Genomic DNA, 20,063 nt, shown 5'->3' with positions numbered 1-20,063 from the left:
TGAAATAGCCTATTTACATAAAGCAGATTCAAGTTCATTCAAAACTGACTTACATCTAGAGTAAATCATTCATTGACAATATTCACAACATAACATAACTTATTTACCGCTGCTTGTACTAGTTCCTTCATTGTAACTGATGTACAGCCTCTTACATATTAGTTCAGATAATGTCAATATTAGTATTCTCCTTTCCAAACTTCATTAGATTCTTTACATCACCATACTAATCAGTTAATCTCAGGTTACATCCGTTATTTTTCCATGTTAAAAAACTCTGTTAAACATTTTCCATCAAAACAACACGCCACATCCTTGCAACATGTCATCTTACTCCTTCTTTATCTGTTTTTCATGATGACAACACACCTCTGGTTGCAATAAAACGCCTTATTCCTCATTAGTCTCCATTTACTAATATTTTACTTCACATGCCATCTTCAGTAAACTTTATCTAACCAATTCAAAATCCAATGCCTAGTTTTCGTTAGTACTAAGCTTCTCACTATCTCAAGTTGCCTCAAATCACCATTAATCACTTCATTTTCGCAACCACACCCACTAATCACTTGAGATTATATTAACTCTTCGTCCCACAACTAACAGTTCTATCTGTTTATGACCTTCAACACGACAGTGCCCGCTGCTGCTTCTACTTTACTACAGACATGAAAAAAGATAAAAATGATAGACGTGAGTTCAGAATGACAGAAGAGGAAGATTGAAAACATGAAAAGAAATTGAAGTAGTAGTGTCAATAACCTGAGTACCTGGCAATCGGCAGTTACCTAGCATTGCAAAGAGCGCAATGCCCTCTGAGGTATTTACCCCAACTCCTTGTGTTTTTTAATCTGCCTGATACCTTCAGCATTACTGAACTCACAACTTTCAAGGGCCCATTTCTGAATCTATTTTTGCCTGGCTATCCAATTACTAGAATCCAGTTCTCTCTCCATCTTACTTTCACATTGTTTAACAAAACAAATGCGTATGGTCAACACCTACATTCATACCACATGCAACAAAACTTCGCTCATTAACCTACATTTCATCGCTTCCAGCTTCAGTTATCACAACATTAACACCTTTTTCCTCCACATAAACCGCTCTTACTTCTTTAAAGGAAGCACCCTTTTTGCATTATCATTTCAACTACATCATATCAGGTAGGAATCATTGGCTATTCATTCTAAACTTCCATTTCTTCATTGGAGTAAGCACCCCATTTTCTGCATTACCATCTACAAAAGCACCAGCTTAATGGTCTACTGCCTGTACTCAATAACGACTTTCAGGGTGAAGCAGACTCCACTTTACTACCTTCAATACTGTTACTGTTGTCCACCATTAACCTTGTATCACTACAGCACACACTCATTTTACCAAACTCCACAACTGACTCTAATTTATCATCCAGAATGGACACCAGAACCTTATTACTTCCAAATTTAACTTCCATACAGAATATTGAACCCTCAGCATATAACATTATGCTACAACAAAAATTATTTCTTGCCATACTTTGCAAGAATTTTTGTGCAAGCGTTGGCAGGTGTTGCAAGTGTATAACTATACGAAATATTCCTTTTCCAAATCACCTAATCCGCAGAAGTTGTGGTCTCGTCAAACAGGATAGACCCCAGATAGATAAGAGTAAAACAAAAATTGAAGAGCATGGTGGGAATAAAACCCAGATAGAAAAGACTTAGGAGAGAGTGTGCCAAAAAATAAGAAAGGACACACACAGCTAGGGAAGACACCACTTGCCCAGTGGTGCGCGTACAGAAGTCAGCAGACCCCCTACCTCGTTTCATTCCTACTATTACTGCAAATGTCTGTTCAAATGGTTCAAATGGCTCTGAGCACTATGGGACTTAACATCTATGGTCATCAGTCCCCTAGAACGTAGAACTACTTAAACCTAACTGACCTAAGGACATAACACAACACCCAGTCATCACAAATGTCTGTTCAGAACGCTTCTTAATCCCAAAGGTTTCCCAGACTTGCAGTATTCCAGTCTGTAAGCTTGGAAGCGACTTTTCTACTGCTCTAAAAGAATCCATGTACTCATTTGTAAACTTTTTTGTTTCTGACGTCTTCTTCGACTTTTCCCTAGTTTTAGCTAAAACCAAATCACCTATGCAAAAACTATAGGAAGGTGCTCCAGCATCATGTCACCTCTTTTTCTTAAGTGCCTTTTTTCTTAATATTTTCTCGAGCCATTTTTTCCTTTTTCCCTCGTGCCACATCGATCGGCATTCTCCGGAAATCCCACCAATTCTAAACAATAAATTATTGGGTCTTATTCCACGCATCAACTGACATGGGGCAAAACCTATTGCTTCATGCTTTAGATGATTGATTAGATCCTCAAAATGCTCTAAATATTGCCCCTGTGAAGTATGCTTTCTATAGAAATATGTTCTAACGACCTATTAAGCTCTTTCATAATATGCTCAAACATATTACCTTGAGGAAAATATGATGAAATATACTTAAATATGTTCAATGTTTTTAATTTCTAAACATTCCTTTGCTAGTGGCGAATTCCAATGCATCATGTCACGTTCATTGAACCCAAGAATTTAGCGCCTTTTTAATTTTTGTAACGTTTTCAGGCTTATCACTTTCTGTTATAGCTGTTTTATTCAAAACTCTAGCATCCAACACAAGTGTCACAGATCCATCTTGATTAATAACCACAATTAATGGATTGTTGTACTCCCTTACCGTTTTCTCAATAGTTCCCCACTTAAGCGTTTTTTGGATTAAGTCATTTAATGCTTCCCTATGCTTTCCCATAATTAGTATCGATTTTTTAAAAATGATTCATCTTCTTTCACAGACAAATAACATTTATAGTTACTTATTAATCCTGGCTGATCTGAGGTAACATTTTTATGCTTAAGCAAAACCTCATTCAAATATTCCTTTCGACTTTCATTTAATTTCTTCTATTTTTCAGTCTACCTTGTCCTGTACAAACAGCAACTCTTCTGGATCAAACACCGTATCCTCGGTGCCGTATTAATTATATCATTCTGTATATTCCCTTTTTCTGCAATTTTCTAATGGGAAAACTGTCACTCTCCTCAGTAGATAGATTCTTTTTCCTAGAAAATGGTATAATTACATTTCTTTCCTATATTTCCAACACCATAAGAACCTCATTGAAATATGGCCTCCCCTTGTATTTATTGACGAAGTACACGCCTATCAACATGTCCACACTTCTTCTTTGAATTAGCAGGAAGTTATGACACAACTGTATACCATTTAGTTTAACACACAGCAACACTTCATATATACAAGGTTCTTAACCTTTTCTGTCGCTACAATTATTTGAATCCTCAGAAAAGGTATTATTACTAATTCTCCTTGTTTGGCAAAGAATATAACATCTTATGACTAACAGCACAAAGATCACTGCCATTGTCAGCTAAACACTGCACTCCTTCTATTTGTGTCATTAACTACAGTTTGTCCTGTTTTCTCCTTATTACTACCTACTTCAGATTCATCTGTCAAATCGTGCACAACTTCCCTTCTCTCGAAACCTTCCCAATTCCTAGAGATTGTACAGATATTTGTAGGATTATTTTCAATATTTACCCTCTTAGTAGCAGTCAATCTATCCGCTAATGACAAATCGAAACACCTTGACACATTATCTTTTTCTTCCTGAACCTCCTCTAATCCATTACTTAACAGACCCCCACTAGGGTCATCCTTAGGATGCACCTCTGCCCTTACTAAAAACTCTCATTAATCACGTCCACAATCTTTCACTCATCTAACTCCTGCAGTTATTTACTATCTGTGCTCTCCCCATCTTTATGGAAAGATTCCTTGTCTGTTACACTGCACACGTTTCCCTGTTGATTTGAACCTGTGCCATAATCTGTACACACATTTATCAAATGCTCATTATTGCAGTGTTCCCTCTGCCCATTCCTGTGGGAAAAGTCACCTAAGCCACCTTTAAATACACGTATTTTGATGTTATTTGCCTCAATCGTATCACCCACATTATTACTTCCTAGTCCAATCACTCCTTCATCAAATGTCACACAAGCAGTTGCTAGTGATTTTAAACTACCATTTCCCGTCGTGCAAATGCCAGCATATTCACGAAGGGGATCTAGTTCCCCATACTCAATAATTCTGCACTCCCTTCTGTTGTCTGTTTTGGACATCACTATCATCAGATACTGCAGATCACGATCTTTTAGCACGTCCTTGATTGGCGTTAGTGTGCCTGTCTGCCGTAGCATGGCGTCAGCCTCTTGCCCCCAGGCCCTACTATTAGCTTGTGACACACCCACTCTGTTTACATTCACATTCTGTCGAGCTTCCACATTATTCCGTGGTGTAAAGTTTCTCTTAGCCTGCTTCTCCTCCTGCATTTGTCGCTCTACTCCGTTGAAATAATTAATAAATTTATTAATATCGTCCCTTCGAGCAGCAATTAAATTTTTTTGACAGTTAATAGGCTGCTTCCCATCTAAACCCATTATAATCTACTCTGGCTCTTAATTCGTTAGTGAGATATGATAAATTAGTTTGAAGCAAATCATTTCACACTCTCCTTTCTGCGATTATTTTCACATCCCAGAAATTGTTTTGTATTCCATCTGCTTTTGCTTACCCCAACATTCTGCGAAAAGTACATTTTTAAATTTTTCCAAAGTGTTATATCGTTCAGTAGCATTCACACTCCAGGTCCTAGTTTCCCCGATAAATATGGTGAAATAAAACCAATCTTTTGCCTATCATTCCACAATATTGGTAACACATTTTCAAAATCATTTCAAAATTAATTTGGATGCATGTGTCCAGCAGGATCAAAGTGTAAGAACTATCTGTTATTAACATAACCTGCTTCAGCCAATTCTGTTATAAGACTACCAGCCCCACTGTTACTACCAACTTTTATATTATGTTCTACTTCAATTAATCTGTTGTTATGTCATGCAATTCACTTGCTACCACCCCAACCTGATTAGCCAAATGATCTATGTTAGTTTCTACTTGTTCCACCTGGACAGATACAACTTTCACAGCTTTTAAACAATTTTCACTTTCTTCATTTATTTTGTTATTCAAAATTGTATGCTCACTTTTACATACACTTAGAACCCTACCTATTGTATGCTCTAATTTCTTAACATTTTCTTCGATCTGACACATTTTTTGCTTGCTTTGTTTAGTTTACCTTTTTATAGTCTATGTTAATTTCTTTCTTATAGTATTTGAGGATTTCTTACAATTATCCTCAGCTTGAGAGACTTTAACTCCAACCTTTTCATCGAAAGCCTTCAGTTCTTTTCGCCACATTTCCTTTAGATCGGAAGCCTGGTTTTCTAACTTAGCGTCAGTTTCAACTTTGAACTGTTTAAGCTCACCAGCTAAATCACTAGTAGTACCAGACTGCTGCTTAAGCTCACTAGCTAAACCATTTAAAGTACTGGACTGATGATCAATTTTCTTTTTAATACTTTTATTTGCTTCATTGATGCTAAGCTTAATGCTCCTAATATCTCCTTTACGCTTATCTGTTCAGTCTGCTTTACCTGCAGCATATCAAGTTTGGTATCTGCCTCTCTTGTCTCCTAGTTATTTAGGTCACCCTGGCTTATGTCGAATAAATCTGCTGTTTTTCATTTTCTGCTGTTTCTCCTCTACAGTTGTAGATAACTGTTGCAAATTGCGAACTGAAACTTTATTAATTTATAATTCACATTTCTCTGCCCTATAGTGCTTGTCTGACTGCCACTGCCATCAAACTGAATCATATCCTCCTCCTTCACAATTAGAGAATTATCATTGCCTCCCACTTTAAAAAGTGTTTTGATACAAGCAAACAGTAAATGAACTAAACTTAAGTTATTTCTATTTGTCGACTGAAGCTGCGGGTCCGTCCTCCACCTTGAGCTATCCCAGTTCATGATCCTAAGCTACTGCCAACACCGTCAATGCGGATGTTGAGATAGTGGCTTCCGCTGCATCTTTTGTTCTATCGGCTAATGCAATGCTGCTTCTTACAACGTCCTTCTTTTTCTTCCCATCCTAGGATTACAGTTTTCGCTGCAGTGCCCTGCTTTTCCAGTTTGTCACATACTATTCTATCCCAACTTTTGATCTTTGTTGGACACCGTTCATTTTCACATTTATTCCCGACCGCGGTCCTCTTCTCTTCAGTTTTTATACTTCTCGGCCGATGCACCATTCCTGGTGGTGCGGCGCATTGCTGCTGCGTATAACACTCCACTCACCTTGTGGTGAATCTCTTCTCACATGATATCTCCTTGAGGTTATTGTAATTCAGGTCTCAGCCAGAAAAAACTATAGAAAAAACAACTGTAAACCTCGTAACCACAAGCCACACTACATTTGGTTTGTCTGTGGAAGGTTAATAATAGTTGAATGAAAGTATTTATGTGAGTAAAATTTCACTCTATTGCGGTAAGTTTGCATGTACCGGTTACCTCCAAGTCTTACTCTAAATTGTACAAAGTCTGAAAAGTCCACACGCACAGATCATTAATTGCCATAACCAGTTTACGGTAGTTATTAATTTCATTCACCGAAAGTTTACAAACGGATTGTTTCTTTTAGAATAAATCACTCAAATGTTGCTATAAACAGTCTCATGTGACAAAACGTTCACATTCACGAGTAAGCAACTCGCCACACGAAATGTAGTTATTTAAAATGTCACCAAAATTTCAGAATTTCACACCGTGCATTACACCGAACGCTCTTCCACACTTTACGGCACTTCACAAACATTTTTGTACCGAAATATCAAATGTTAATAAATTTCATCGGGCACCTATCAAAAGGTCTGATCACTATGAGATCCACACCCCGACCCTCCTCATGTCTCTGCACAAAAGAAGTAATTTCTGATTGGCAGAGAAACATCAAACCCCTTCAATCCCGCGCATAGATACATAACCAATCAAAATTTGTTACTGAATCACAGGAGTAAATTAACATAAATAAATCATGAAAATCAAAAAATATATAATTAATTCCCTCTTAACAACACTACTTTACCGAAATCATAACCTAATTTTACCCGTACCATAAACTGGCGAAATTGTTTATAACAAATTGCCCGGTACGAATGACTAACATACAAGTCACTCTCGAACGTTCTTCAAGACACCAGTTACTTCAATGTACAGTATGAAAACTTAACCTAAACATTATTTCACATTCACTCATTCATTCACTCTCATAACCAAGTACAATTGTAATGGTAAATAACAAACAATTAGAAAATTAAACAGGCAGAACTGCAAATAAAATGGCAGTATTTTCACTGCAGGGCAAAAGTGTCCCTGTGCTAGTGACTTTATATCAAATCACATAGAAACCCGCACCTCATGCCACCTGTCCTCCGTGCGACTCATACTGTTCGTCTGTTCACTGCTGTTACGATCTTAGCATGTTTTGACATTATTCTCAAAACGGTTGCATCTATGGAAATGTTTGATACTTTTGTGCTCAACTCACTAAATATGAAAGACAGTACTGCTTCTTCCAGCAAGATGGGGCAACTTGCCACACGTCTAAGATATCCCTGGGACGAGTCCATGGTGTCTTCACCGAGGAACGAACTATCAGCAAACATTTATGACCACCACGTTCGCCAGATCTAACAAGATGTGTTTTTTCCTATAGGGACACTTGAGGAGCAAGATCCATGAAACAAATCCACACGTTATACAGATGCTGGAAGACGACTTCAGCGGTGATGTTGCCGCCATCGATGTACAAACTCTACGCCGTGAGTTTCTCACTACGCTTAGACGTGCACAGCTTTGCATTGATGTTGGATATAAATCTATTTTTCAGTGTAAATAAACGATAAGTCCGCTTTTCGTTTCTGTAGTTTCACTGCGTCTCCTTTTTTCTTACCCACACTTCTTTTATCTGCGCCACTCTGTAGTTGCTTGTCTATTCCGTGATCGATTATCTCAATATCTGCCATTTCTACGTTCATACAATGATCGAAAAGAGGAATCGTGCTACGATCTTCTGCGGCGATACAATTTCAGAAGATCGAATGAGAGAATATCGGTCTTTTACCAATCAAACCTCTGTTTTATTTCTGTCCATTCCGAACGCCTAGAGCTTCACAGACATCTGCACATACACTTCAGGTGTAGGTGCAATTATGGTATGGCTATCAGTAATGTTGAGGCGTGTAACCTCCCCATGGTTCATTGGGTGGGTGGGTTTATTAATACATCTTTGGAAATGTTTATGAAGGTCTCTGCTTGTTACGACATATATCTTCGGCTTTTCAAGAGAATAGATTGTAAGAAAAATTGAGAGGCGAATCGTGAAATGAAAAGTGCTGGAATCTAAAACGGTATGTGGTGTAATTAGATTTTGTACTAAACCAATAAATAACCTCCCTAACTCTGCAAATCACTCTGACATTTATGGTACCAGGTACTTCCCATTATACCACAAGTTACGACCTCCCTCCTCTTCCGTAAGGGAAGAATGACTGCTTAAATGCGTATGTGAATGCAGCGATTATTCTGCGATGAATATAACTTTGTGACTGACGTTTCAGCAAGTCAAATCATAGAGCACATACTCCAGCAATCATAGTTTTTTTCTCAAGCGCCATGCGCTCTGCTTGTTGGCTGTTTTGCTGACATATTTAGGGACACATATTGCTGGTTGCACATCGACAAGAATTCCACATGCCACTGTAATTCGTTAATCATGAACTTATTTTATTTGAGCCATATTTTAACCTGGTACCTATGGGAGCGATTCGTAGGGGGTGTACTATATTCCTAGATTCCTCGCGTAATACTGTTCCTTGAAATTTTGTAAGAGTTGGCTCAGTGGTAAACTGCAGACTGTGGATCCGAAGATCTCAGGCCCAGTCTCCAATAACTCGCAGCATTTTAACTTAAAAAAAAAGAATCACTTCAGTCAATGTTTATTCATTCGAAAAATCCAAGCTGCACCTTAGCTCGAAGTCCATTTTAAACTATACGTCCTCTACAAGTGGCTGGGTAATTCAGTTGAGTTTTGGAGGGAGGGAATGACATATCACCTCGATTAGGACAATGTCTATGTAATGTGGTTCCCATGCACTCCCTGCAGCAGAACTGCAGCATAAAACCCAAGTGCGATGTGACTCTGCCTGTTTATTTAATTTTTATAGCAAACACTACAACGCGACGTTAATGTGGGTTCAGTCATATACACTGTAAGCATATTATTATCGAACATACTTATACAGTAGCATTAATCCTGTGGAAACAAGATGTAATTATACAAATGAATAAATACCGATTGCGGCAGGCGTTCTTGGCCCTTGAATAACTAACAAAAATGCTGTAGGATTAAAAAGTATAGCCATAACTAAATATCTGATCCGTTTCTGCTGAACATAAATTGTTCTGGGATCAGAGTTGAGCTTCACATAACAATTCCTGCCAGAGCCGTTATTTATCTGCTGCTCTCCCACATCTAAATAAGTTCTATGGTATTTCGGGCTCGTACAATGATTGGAAAGTACGGTATTAAAATTACTTGATGTTTTCTCTCGGTACTAATTTTGTTTTATTCCATCGTAGTGTAGTGTACAGAACCATAACAAAAGGTTATTTGATACCTTCCTGCTAGAAAAAGCTCAGCTATAACTATTTTCTTTAGTGCAATGGTTAATCCTATGTGACTACAAATTAAGATAATTGTGCCAGAGTTATCTGGACACAACAAATACCACGAGAGGCCAGCACCACACAGGCACAGCCACTCGCCAGGCGCCTATCAGTTCTGTGTAGCAGCCTCCAGATGGCGATCATAAATTCGGACTTCTTTATGCTTCCATGCCGTGTCCATCTGCAAAACGTATACGTCTGCTGGTAGTGTTGCCAGCCCCCAAAGAGAGCACTCTCAGCCATGCACTACACTGCTTCCGACTTGATGGAAATCCTTCCACCGACAGGCACAAAACACGACGCGCTGCCGAGACTTTCAGAATTCCGATCTTTCAGTCAGTGCCTGCTACCAGCTCAGTACAGCTGCAGCAATTACGGTACTGATTGTGAGTACAGTTCCACAGATTCCACTGAAAAGACTACATTTCGATTTAGCAATCGCTATTCATCGAATAACGGGACAATTAACCAAGAATGCCTGGACACCACCGTTATTTAGATATCATTGTATTAGGTGTAGGTCGTCATGAGCCATAAATAAAATCGTACCTACTCTTAATAAACGTTGCTGGTTATTTCTTATTGTGTTGCTACCTTTCTATTCTAGTGCTGCCCTGTCAAGCAAGTGTATATATTAATAGCTATAGTATCACTTATAAAGAACTATAGTTGCAAAGCAGTTTTCTGCTACTGTGGATGTCTGGGCTGAATTAATAGTAACACTCAGATACAACATTCCCAACAAAGGTTAGCTGCACTTTATTGTTTTTAAACTGTTGTTTTAACCATATGATTAAGCTGTACAATTATTTACAGGAAGGTAAAAGGGGGAAACTCTAGCATTGGATCAAAGTATGACTGCCACACTTTAATTGTCAGGTCACTGCCTCCCTCCCCACCATCCAAGGACACCCCCATCCACACCTCCCCTCCCTCCCCCACAAGTCGAGGTCAACATCTCCCCTAATCTCCCACTTGTAGTCTGTTGACACACAAGATGGGGCAGAAAGAAGATGACGATTTTAATCAGACAATTGTGCCACATATGAATATTAAAAAAGTTCGTGCATTACTCTATTGAAAGAGTGTTAGTTCAATATTGGAAATAAGAGTAAAGCATAATTACAATTATAATGTGAACATTATAGATAAACGATGACAGAGCAATAAAAGCACACAAAAATTTCAGCTGGAAATTACTCCTGATATCACACAGTCTAAAATGAAGGTGGAGGCAGAACAAGAGAATAATTATAGCTGCAATAATTGCGAAATGTGACAAAGCACATTATATACAGTTACGACACTGACATCACGAAAAAAAAGCTATGTAAAGACATGATGCTTGAAAATTAAGAGAAAAACGCCTAGTGAGCCTCATGTTGTAATACAACCATCATCTTGTGAAGAAAACAATGTGAACATTATACAGAAATTTCACTCAGGAAACGATACTGAAAATTATAGGTCATGTGATCATGCAAGATCAATCAGACAGAAATTTTATGCCTATGGGACTTAAAAATAAACGTTCAAGAACAAAATGAGTTTTTAAGAAAAAGGAACTGTAGTGATTTTTACAACGCGAAAAAGTTAAACACTAAAGGGTATACACTATAACAAGAGCTGGCAGAGCACGGCTGCATCACAGTAGGCCCATGTCGCTAACATACCGCTCACAATGATACAGGGCTATTAACAGCCCCTACCACAACAGAGCAGGTAGCACCATCAGACAACAACTCTGCAAGAAAGTGCAACTCCGTGGATCAGAAAATCTTGGTGCCTGATCCCTCGTCAGTCAATAGTAGGTTTTGTATCTGTAATTGGTCGTTTCTTATGACACTCTTAATACCACCTCCATCTTTAGTCAGGTACTTCATAAATTCGGTAAGCTGGCTGTGTAATCGAGTTCCATGAAATCTACATGTAAGTTAGTTACCAAAGAAAACAAACTGTCATTAAATGGAGTTATTCCTCCAGGTAAAATTCAGCAAAATGCTTTACACCTTCTAGATTTGTAATGAGGTCTTCCTTAAACCAGTGCTCACATTCATAAGACTGTTACACAGTCTATATCACACAGAAGCCTACAGCATAGGATTTATTATAAATACTGTTTCATAATGTGAAAAAAATACCTGATAGCATCAAAGAGTAGCCAATAGGAGCTTAATACTATATTCCTTAGCCAGGGTACTTTACATATTTATCTATCAACTGTGGTCGCCTAGGCTACCATTAGGAGAGGCTGCTCCACCACAGCAGGCACCTGGCCACTGCACATCAGGTGGGAAGCGTGGCTAAGACTTAACTATTAGAAAGCCGCAGTAATTCTGGTGCATTAAGTTTAGATTTAAGCCCAACTTCCCATTAGGACACAGAAACATTTCTAAAGCCTTCTGTTGTTTATATCATATAGAAATGTGCAGTGTATTGGAACTACTGGCTGTATGTGCAGGGTCAATCACTGAAATTATAAATTGTAGCTCCCAGTCTGGCAACACTATGTTCTTTAATAGAGAAGAAAATTATCACAGAACTTAATAAAATGATAAGATGGCTACCAAATTGTAAATGTGATACTATTTTAGGATTTCTGGTAGAGTGATGAATAAGAAAACAGGAAAACTGTAAAAAATCTTTATTAATTTTTGCATGTGCAATACATAGAGACAACAACTCTTTCTTTACTTTTTTTTCTAGCTTTATTTTTATCTTACAAGTAAATCTACATCCCAATCGTTTCATAATTCTTTACCCAGTAATGCAATAAAAACAGAGATTTTAGAATTCTAATATATATGTAATTTTATTCCTATAAACTACCTCTTGTATGGCCTTAACAATTCAAACCTGTAAAAAACATCATATTCAAATTTCCTTCAAATATTTCGTTATCTCATTATTATAATCATATATTATACTCATCATTCAACCTGCCTATACTCAATTATATTTCCATGTAACTTTCAACATCATCTTTCTTCAACCATAGTATATACACAATCGTATTTGACCTGCCTCATCACACGTTTTAGTACTTTTATTTTTTTGAATCATATCATTCTCATTCATAGATGCTCCTGATACATTCTCAAATTATTCTGTTTCTATACCCGTTTTTATAATTCCGTTATGTCATTACATCTAGCGCATTTATAGCCTCTGACAGTAAATGCTTATCCTAAAGCTCTCATAAAACTATAAGTGCTGCAATATAGATATATTCACAGAAGTATTTCTTCAGAAAAGCAATGCAGCCAAATTCATTATCATACAGATATAAGCATGATAAATATCTGACCAGAATGCCAATGCAGCAAAATATCTTATCCTACACATGTGCAGCAAAAAAATCAATATGGTAAACTAATAAACAAAATGAACCTTATGTTCTTAGGTTAAGGCACATCATATCCAAATTTTCGTCATAGAAGCAATACAGTAACTACAGCCAAGTATGGTATAACAAAAATGCAAGATATCAGTGTCACCACAAAATGCACCCATGAAGTCAGTGTCAAAAGCTATGCTGGTGCTCCAATAATTGTGTAATAGGTGAGGAGACATAAGGCAATAGCTATGTTAATCAGTAGCCATATTATACAACAAGATTGTATAATTTTACATTAATAATCGAAACCATGCCAAATTAATGAATAAGTGCTAAAATGCAAATAGGAAAAAAGCATTATGGATTAGTATCATATTGTTCACTAAAATACACAGTTTGCCACAAAATACATTTATATTTTCACTAATGGTCTTGCCATACAGATTTTCCATCTCTGCCAAGTGTCATCATAAAAACTTGACATTCAACAGTGCATCGCCTGTTTAATTGTATCTCATAAATCTAGAATATGTGTGTCATAGGCAAATTCGTTTTAATATGTAATCTGGCCTGAAGACAAGAAAGGGTGTAGTTAATACAAAAGAAAAAGATACATACTTCAACAGGAGAATGCATTCGTAAGTTGTATGTATCAAAATCAAAATAATGATCACAACATAAAGAACATACTATGTCAAAATGTATGCCACACCGGTTGTACCTGAGGATCCCAAAAACTTCACATAAAAAAATAATTGTGTTGCCTTTTACCACACTGGTGTTACTTACCATTTGAGATCTCTGTTTTGCTACTAACCACATAACGATTCATCACTTTCCTTTTACTACATGCAAGTCAGTGAAATATATCCATGGAAACAAAAAATCAACTTCAACAAAAACAGGGACCCTAACATATGCCCTAACCATTACCTACTCATTGCTCATAATACATCAATTCCTAACCATTGAATCATTCTGTGATACTGTCATCATTATAATCATCATCATCATCAATAATCATAAATATCTACAACATATGTATCTCTAATGTATCGTCATCATAATACCCCCATATCTCATAATATCGTCATATCTCTGTTTTGTTAATCAATCTATACAAGAGAAACATTCCACAGTCACTCTTCATAATTGATATCACTGAGCAAACAAACCTTCATTACTGCACAACTGAACACAAAAATAAACTCTCCATAAAAATACATATTACCTTGGGCACTGATAATTTCCTTCAGACGACACAATTTTACCTTTAACAACCTGTAATTATTCATTGAACTCATAGAAAATTTTTCATATTCTTGTAATTCATCACTACCACTACTATTAGCAAAACTGATTTTCTATTTGCATAACACGACTATGATCTCAATAAACTGCATATCTCATCAGAACTGGTACTAAATCTTGCATTTTATAACTCATGACTGTTACTACTGTATACAAAAAATGGTGGTATTCAAAGCAATGTACCTGCATCACCAATCTGTTTCACTTTCAAAAATTTCGTGTTGGAAAATTTTACTGAGAGTACGATTCCTTTTTCTATTTTTTATGGTGGGACGATCAGTAAGATGTTTTTAACACAGTCAGATTTTGTTACTGTGATTAAATGCATGTAATCGAAGGTTTCATTTTTGTTAGAATCGGAATGTACGTTGTTACCAATACGATACATTATTAATCACAGCTCACAAGTCACTAAAATTACTTTCAACAGATTTACATTAGGGTAGTAGAAGAAAACTTCGTGTACTTATCGCTTAAAGGGGTAGGAGGAGAAGACGAGTGTACCAAGAGCCTAGAAATAGTTAACACCCAGCTCATGGAAGAATCGTTCGCCAATCGATGTATCCAAAATGATATAATGGATTCCCTGCCAACATTAGAACTTTGTAAAATGCGTGAAATTCGGATTACCCCTTCTTTTTGTATTTCTTTTGCAAAAAATACTCAGTGTAACAGTGTGCCAACAGTCCACTGTCTTATGTGTAAGTGCATTTTTGTACAAGAAAATAATCGCCGAAGTTGACTCTATGAATAGTTTGTAATCGTCACTGTAAGGCTTCTGTATCCACAAAGCCTCATTAATATGCTTCCGAAGCTGTTGTTCATTGTTTTGACTGCAAGTGAAACTCTGTTCTCACAAAAAGTCACTTAAATGCCTTGAATACATACGAACGCGGAAAGTGCCAAAATATAAACGAGAATAACCAAAATCATCGCACTTGCAGTTTTTTCACTACATGTAGGCTGTTGTTGCATTATTCTTACGATATCGTCAGTATGCTGTTTAGAAACCTTTATGTTTCTTTGAACGAACTGGTAAAATGTCATCTGAGTTTCTGCTTGTGTTACTCGAAATGATAGTTGTTTGTTTGTGTTCTTCACGAGTCGGAATGTCTAGATATTCGAGTTGTTGAATTGTAATGGTACAGGATATTTCACTGTTTCCTTTAGATATTTGTTCTATTTTGTCACTGGGCGGATTTCTTTCATATTTAAACTCATGTTGGCTAATTTTTTTTGTTAACATACAAAGTTGTTCTTTTTGTTTGTCGGAGTTCAGTCTTAATGCTTTTACCAGTTCACTAATTCTTACAACAGTGATATTAAGTTGGTCGTGGCGCTCTGTGAGTTGCAAGACCACTGCGTTCAGTACAGCAATATGTTTTTGCGATTATTTCTCCATGTCGTTCTCTTGTGTCGTTTTTAATTTATTTTGTTCAATATCAAGGTTGCATAGAATGGCTCAGGCGACTTATCGCCGGCCGATTCGTTTCCTGAAATTTCTTGTTCACTGTTAGAAATCTGTTCTGTTGCAGTCCTGTACTGGAAAGTTACTTGTGTTCTCTGAAATCTCAAGTGAATTACTTATGTATACCAACAGTTGTGCTTGTTCTCTTTCATTAATAATTAAATAATTACTTTGTGATGTAGTTTGTGATCTAGAAGCATGACGAAATACTGTGTTGCTGGCCATAATGTTGATATGTAAAAACTGAATTACAAACAAAATTTCTATTCGTAATTAAATAACCGAAAGTAATAAATTATTTTACATGACAGAAATATCTGTAAAAAATCTAGGTAATGCTGAAATGTTTCAGAAGATCTGTACTGTTATCTACTTATGTAACAAAGACCTTCACATTGAATATTTTTTGCAAAAGGAGAAAGAAAAAAATTTTCACACAAAAATGACAATGAAATTGCAATAGCTAAAATAGAAAATGCAAGTGTTAGTACATATATGCATAGCGCTGGCTGCTTTCTCGAACCTGATTTGCAATCTAACTATGTCATCTCGGCAAACCCTATTTAACACACACACACGCACACACACACACACACACACACACACACACACACACACATACACACATACGCACAGTCTTCCATAGGGTTAAAAACACTACCGATTCTATAGTTATAAACTGTAACTTCCACTCTGGTAATATTATGTGCTCTAGCGAAGGAAGACGTAAACGTTTCTCATAGATGCTTGTGAGGTCACTTTATAAAATCGATAAGATGGTCCCTGGTATCTTTCTTCACTTCGGGATTTGTGATTGGGCATAGAGATGTCTCTTATATATAAAGGGTGAGCACAAAGTCTTGCCCTGATCATAACAATTTATTACAGAATAACCATTTGACATAATAATTTACATTTGATGCTGTTACATAGGTTAGTGTTACTAGTTTTTTTAAGACCACTTACGTTAGTAAACCTCAATGTGTGCTCCCTTGGTAGCTCGGAGAATGTCAAGGCGGTATTCCAGTTCGCGCCAGATGTTTCGTAACACGTGTTCTGTCACAGTACCCACATCAGCTTGTATCCTGGCCTTCAGTTTGTCGACGTCAGCAATTAGTGTGACGAAGACTCTGTCCTTGATATAGCGCCAGAAAAAGAAGTCAAAGAGCGTAATGTCTGCAGAGCGGGGTGGTCAGGTTACTTCCAATCCACTGATTCGGAAATGTTTCATCCAGGAAATCACACGCTATCAGAGCCCAGTCGGGGGGTACTCCATCTTGCTGGAAAATTATTCATGGTTATATTCTTCTAACTGTGGGGCAATGAACTGTTGCACAACTTCTAAGTAAATGTTAGCGGTAATGGATTTTTCCGTGAAGAAAAACGGTCCAAAAACCTTTTTATGCATGAGGCCGCACCAAACATTCACTTTCTCGCTGTCTCGCTGTAGCTGTACAGTAGCATGTTGAGACTCTGAACCCCATATACAGACATTAAGGCTATTTACCTTTCCACTGACATGAAAGGTGGATACATCGGTAAAGCATATGTGACTTAAGTAATCCTTAGCGCCATCAATCCTGTTGAGAATCTCAGTTGCAAGTTCAGCACGTGCCAGCAAATCATTGGGCTGCAAGGCCTGCACGATTTGCACTTTGCAAGCATGCAACCTAAGCGTTTCCTGAAGAATCTTCACCACACTTGCTTGCCGTATTTGAACTTCACGTGATGCCTGACGAGTTGTTTTAGACGGAGTCCGTTGAAACGATTGCCGAACACGATCAACAGTTGCATCATTCACACGAGGCCTGCCACTTCGAGGACGATCTTCAACGCTGCCTGTTTCGTTAAACTTTGCACACCATCGCTTTATTGATTTAACCTCAGGAGGGCTGCGTCCATGAGAAGCCCGAAGTTTACGCTGAACACTGATGGGCGCTTTCGTTTCGTGAAACCAAAGCACACATTGCGCTTTCTCCTGCTTCGACGCCATTTCGCCAACAACCAACGTGACCAAACAGACCGCGTCGGTGTTGTGGAGCACTAGCACCAGCTATTGGTCAGAAAAACTAGTAATGCTAACCTATGTAACAGCATCAATTGTAAATTATTATGTCAAACGGTTTTTCTGTTATAATTTTTTATAATCAGGGCAAGATATGTGCTCACCCTGTATAAAGGAAATGTTGAGACTCACTGACTGACTGCCACATTTACCATCATTCAGGCCAAATAGCAAAGGACAGAAACTTGAAATTTGGAGTGGGTGTTGATCTTATACTCCAGGTATCGTTTAAGAAGGGGCTTTCCGAAATTCCACCCCTAAGGGAGTGAAACATAACAGTCGGCTCTCAGCCGTGGCAGCGTGCGGACGGCCCCGGCCGCCGGCCAGTGCTCCGCTGCAGGCGTTGTTTACTTCCGCGCCGTAGCTTTAAGGCTTGTGTCCGTCCACCGTGAACAACATGTCGAGCGCTTACCGCCGTGCGACCCTTAAAGTTTCCTTCCCAGCTGAACATGCGAGACCTCGTTCATACGTGAAGAAGTTCGTTTAGATCCCAACCACGTTATCGGAATCCATTTTTCGATCATGAGTAGTGTCGTTTATATTAAAATGACAAACACCGAGGTGTGTGAAAATGTTGTCCGCCGCCATGCCAATGGACTTAAGTTCAAATACTCTGATGGTCACGTCGGAGCTGTAACACTTGAACTCGCAGAGTACGGACAACGCACGATTAGGGTGTTTGAACTACCGTTTGAAGTGCCGAAGGACGAAGTTGTCTCTGCTTTACAACCATACGGTAACGTCATCGGTTACGTAGAGCAAAAATGGCAAACCTTCACGACCTACCATGTCCTTAATGGTGTGCGTCAGGTCAAAATTGAACTGAAAAAACATATACCATCATACCTGACAATTGGCGGGGTGCGAGCCATTGTCATGTACGACGGCCAACCCCGAACATGTGCCGGTTGTGGACAAGAAGGCCACGTCAGATCCGCCTGCATGCGACGCCGCCTGATCCAGACGCCGGTTGGCGAGAAAGCGCGTCCAGCGGTGATCACTCAGATCCCTGTCACATATGCCAAGGTTGCCAAGGAAGGTAGCACCTCTACACAGGGTCTTCCGGCTCCGTTGACGTCGTCTGATCAGTTAGATGCAACCGCTACTGAGATTCCTTCTGAGGTGCCACAGACGCCAGATCCTGACCTGCCGAATCTTCGCGGCACTGTGACTGAAACTGCTACTGAGATGGACGTTGATTCGGGAGTGGTACCTACTTCTGCTTTCCTTCAGACTGGTCCGGAGTCAGACGAAAGCCACCCGCAATCAGACTCTGAACGACATGTTCGAAAACAAGGTTCGACACGAAAGAGAAAGAAACGTAGCCGTACACCCCCTGATGAATCCATTCTACGGATGGATAGCAGGGATGCTGACCCGAAGATGGACGACAAACCGCTCTTTGATGACCAAAAGTTTGATGCGAACGACCCACCACAGGCGACCACTGGCAACGAACACCCCTCGTTACTGGCGCCGTCGCCCCCACAGGTCGACGTTGAAGAGAGCCTATCCGCTGAGCCGAAAACTACATCTCCTCTCCGCGTGGATGATGTGCACAACCGATGCCCTACCACAGTATCAGTCTCCTGGGCAGACGACGTGGAGATCGAAGGGACTGGGGTGGACGGTGCTGATGGCGGGGCGCCCCCATCGGTTGCGCCCGCGCCCGCAAACTCTCCACAATAGCAATCTCTTCAGCGGACCGGCACGATCGACGACCTCTCGCTCCTGAAGAAGGAGCGCCACCTGTGCCTGTGGGACTACAACACCAGCATTATCGTGTCGCAACGATTAACCTCGCGACCATTCGTGCGCCCCACAAACTAGCGCTGCTCCGCGATATGATTTATGATGCAGACATAGATATTGCGCTTTTTCAGGAAGTGCATGTCGCCGATTTTTCACCACCACATGGCTTCACGGCGCATCTTTCTCCCGCTTCGGACACCGGTAGTGGTGTTGCCATCATCTAACGAGAAGGTCTTCCTGCCGAAGATGTCCTATACCTCCCCAACGGCAGAGGTATGGCCCTTACTCTCTTTGGCGTACGCATCGTCAACATTTATGCGCCGTCGGGCTCCAGCTACCGTCGTGAACGTAATGCCTTCTTCGCGAATGAAGTTACACCCCTTTTTATGGAACCACACGATGACTGGGTCATGGGCGGAGACT

This window comes from Schistocerca cancellata, chromosome 8 (genome assembly GCF_023864275.1).
Source record: "Schistocerca cancellata isolate TAMUIC-IGC-003103 chromosome 8, iqSchCanc2.1, whole genome shotgun sequence".
Classification (NCBI taxonomy): Eukaryota; Metazoa; Arthropoda; class Insecta; order Orthoptera; family Acrididae; genus Schistocerca; species Schistocerca cancellata.
The sequence above is the reverse complement of the archived record's forward strand: the minus strand, read 5'-3'. Positions refer to the sequence as shown.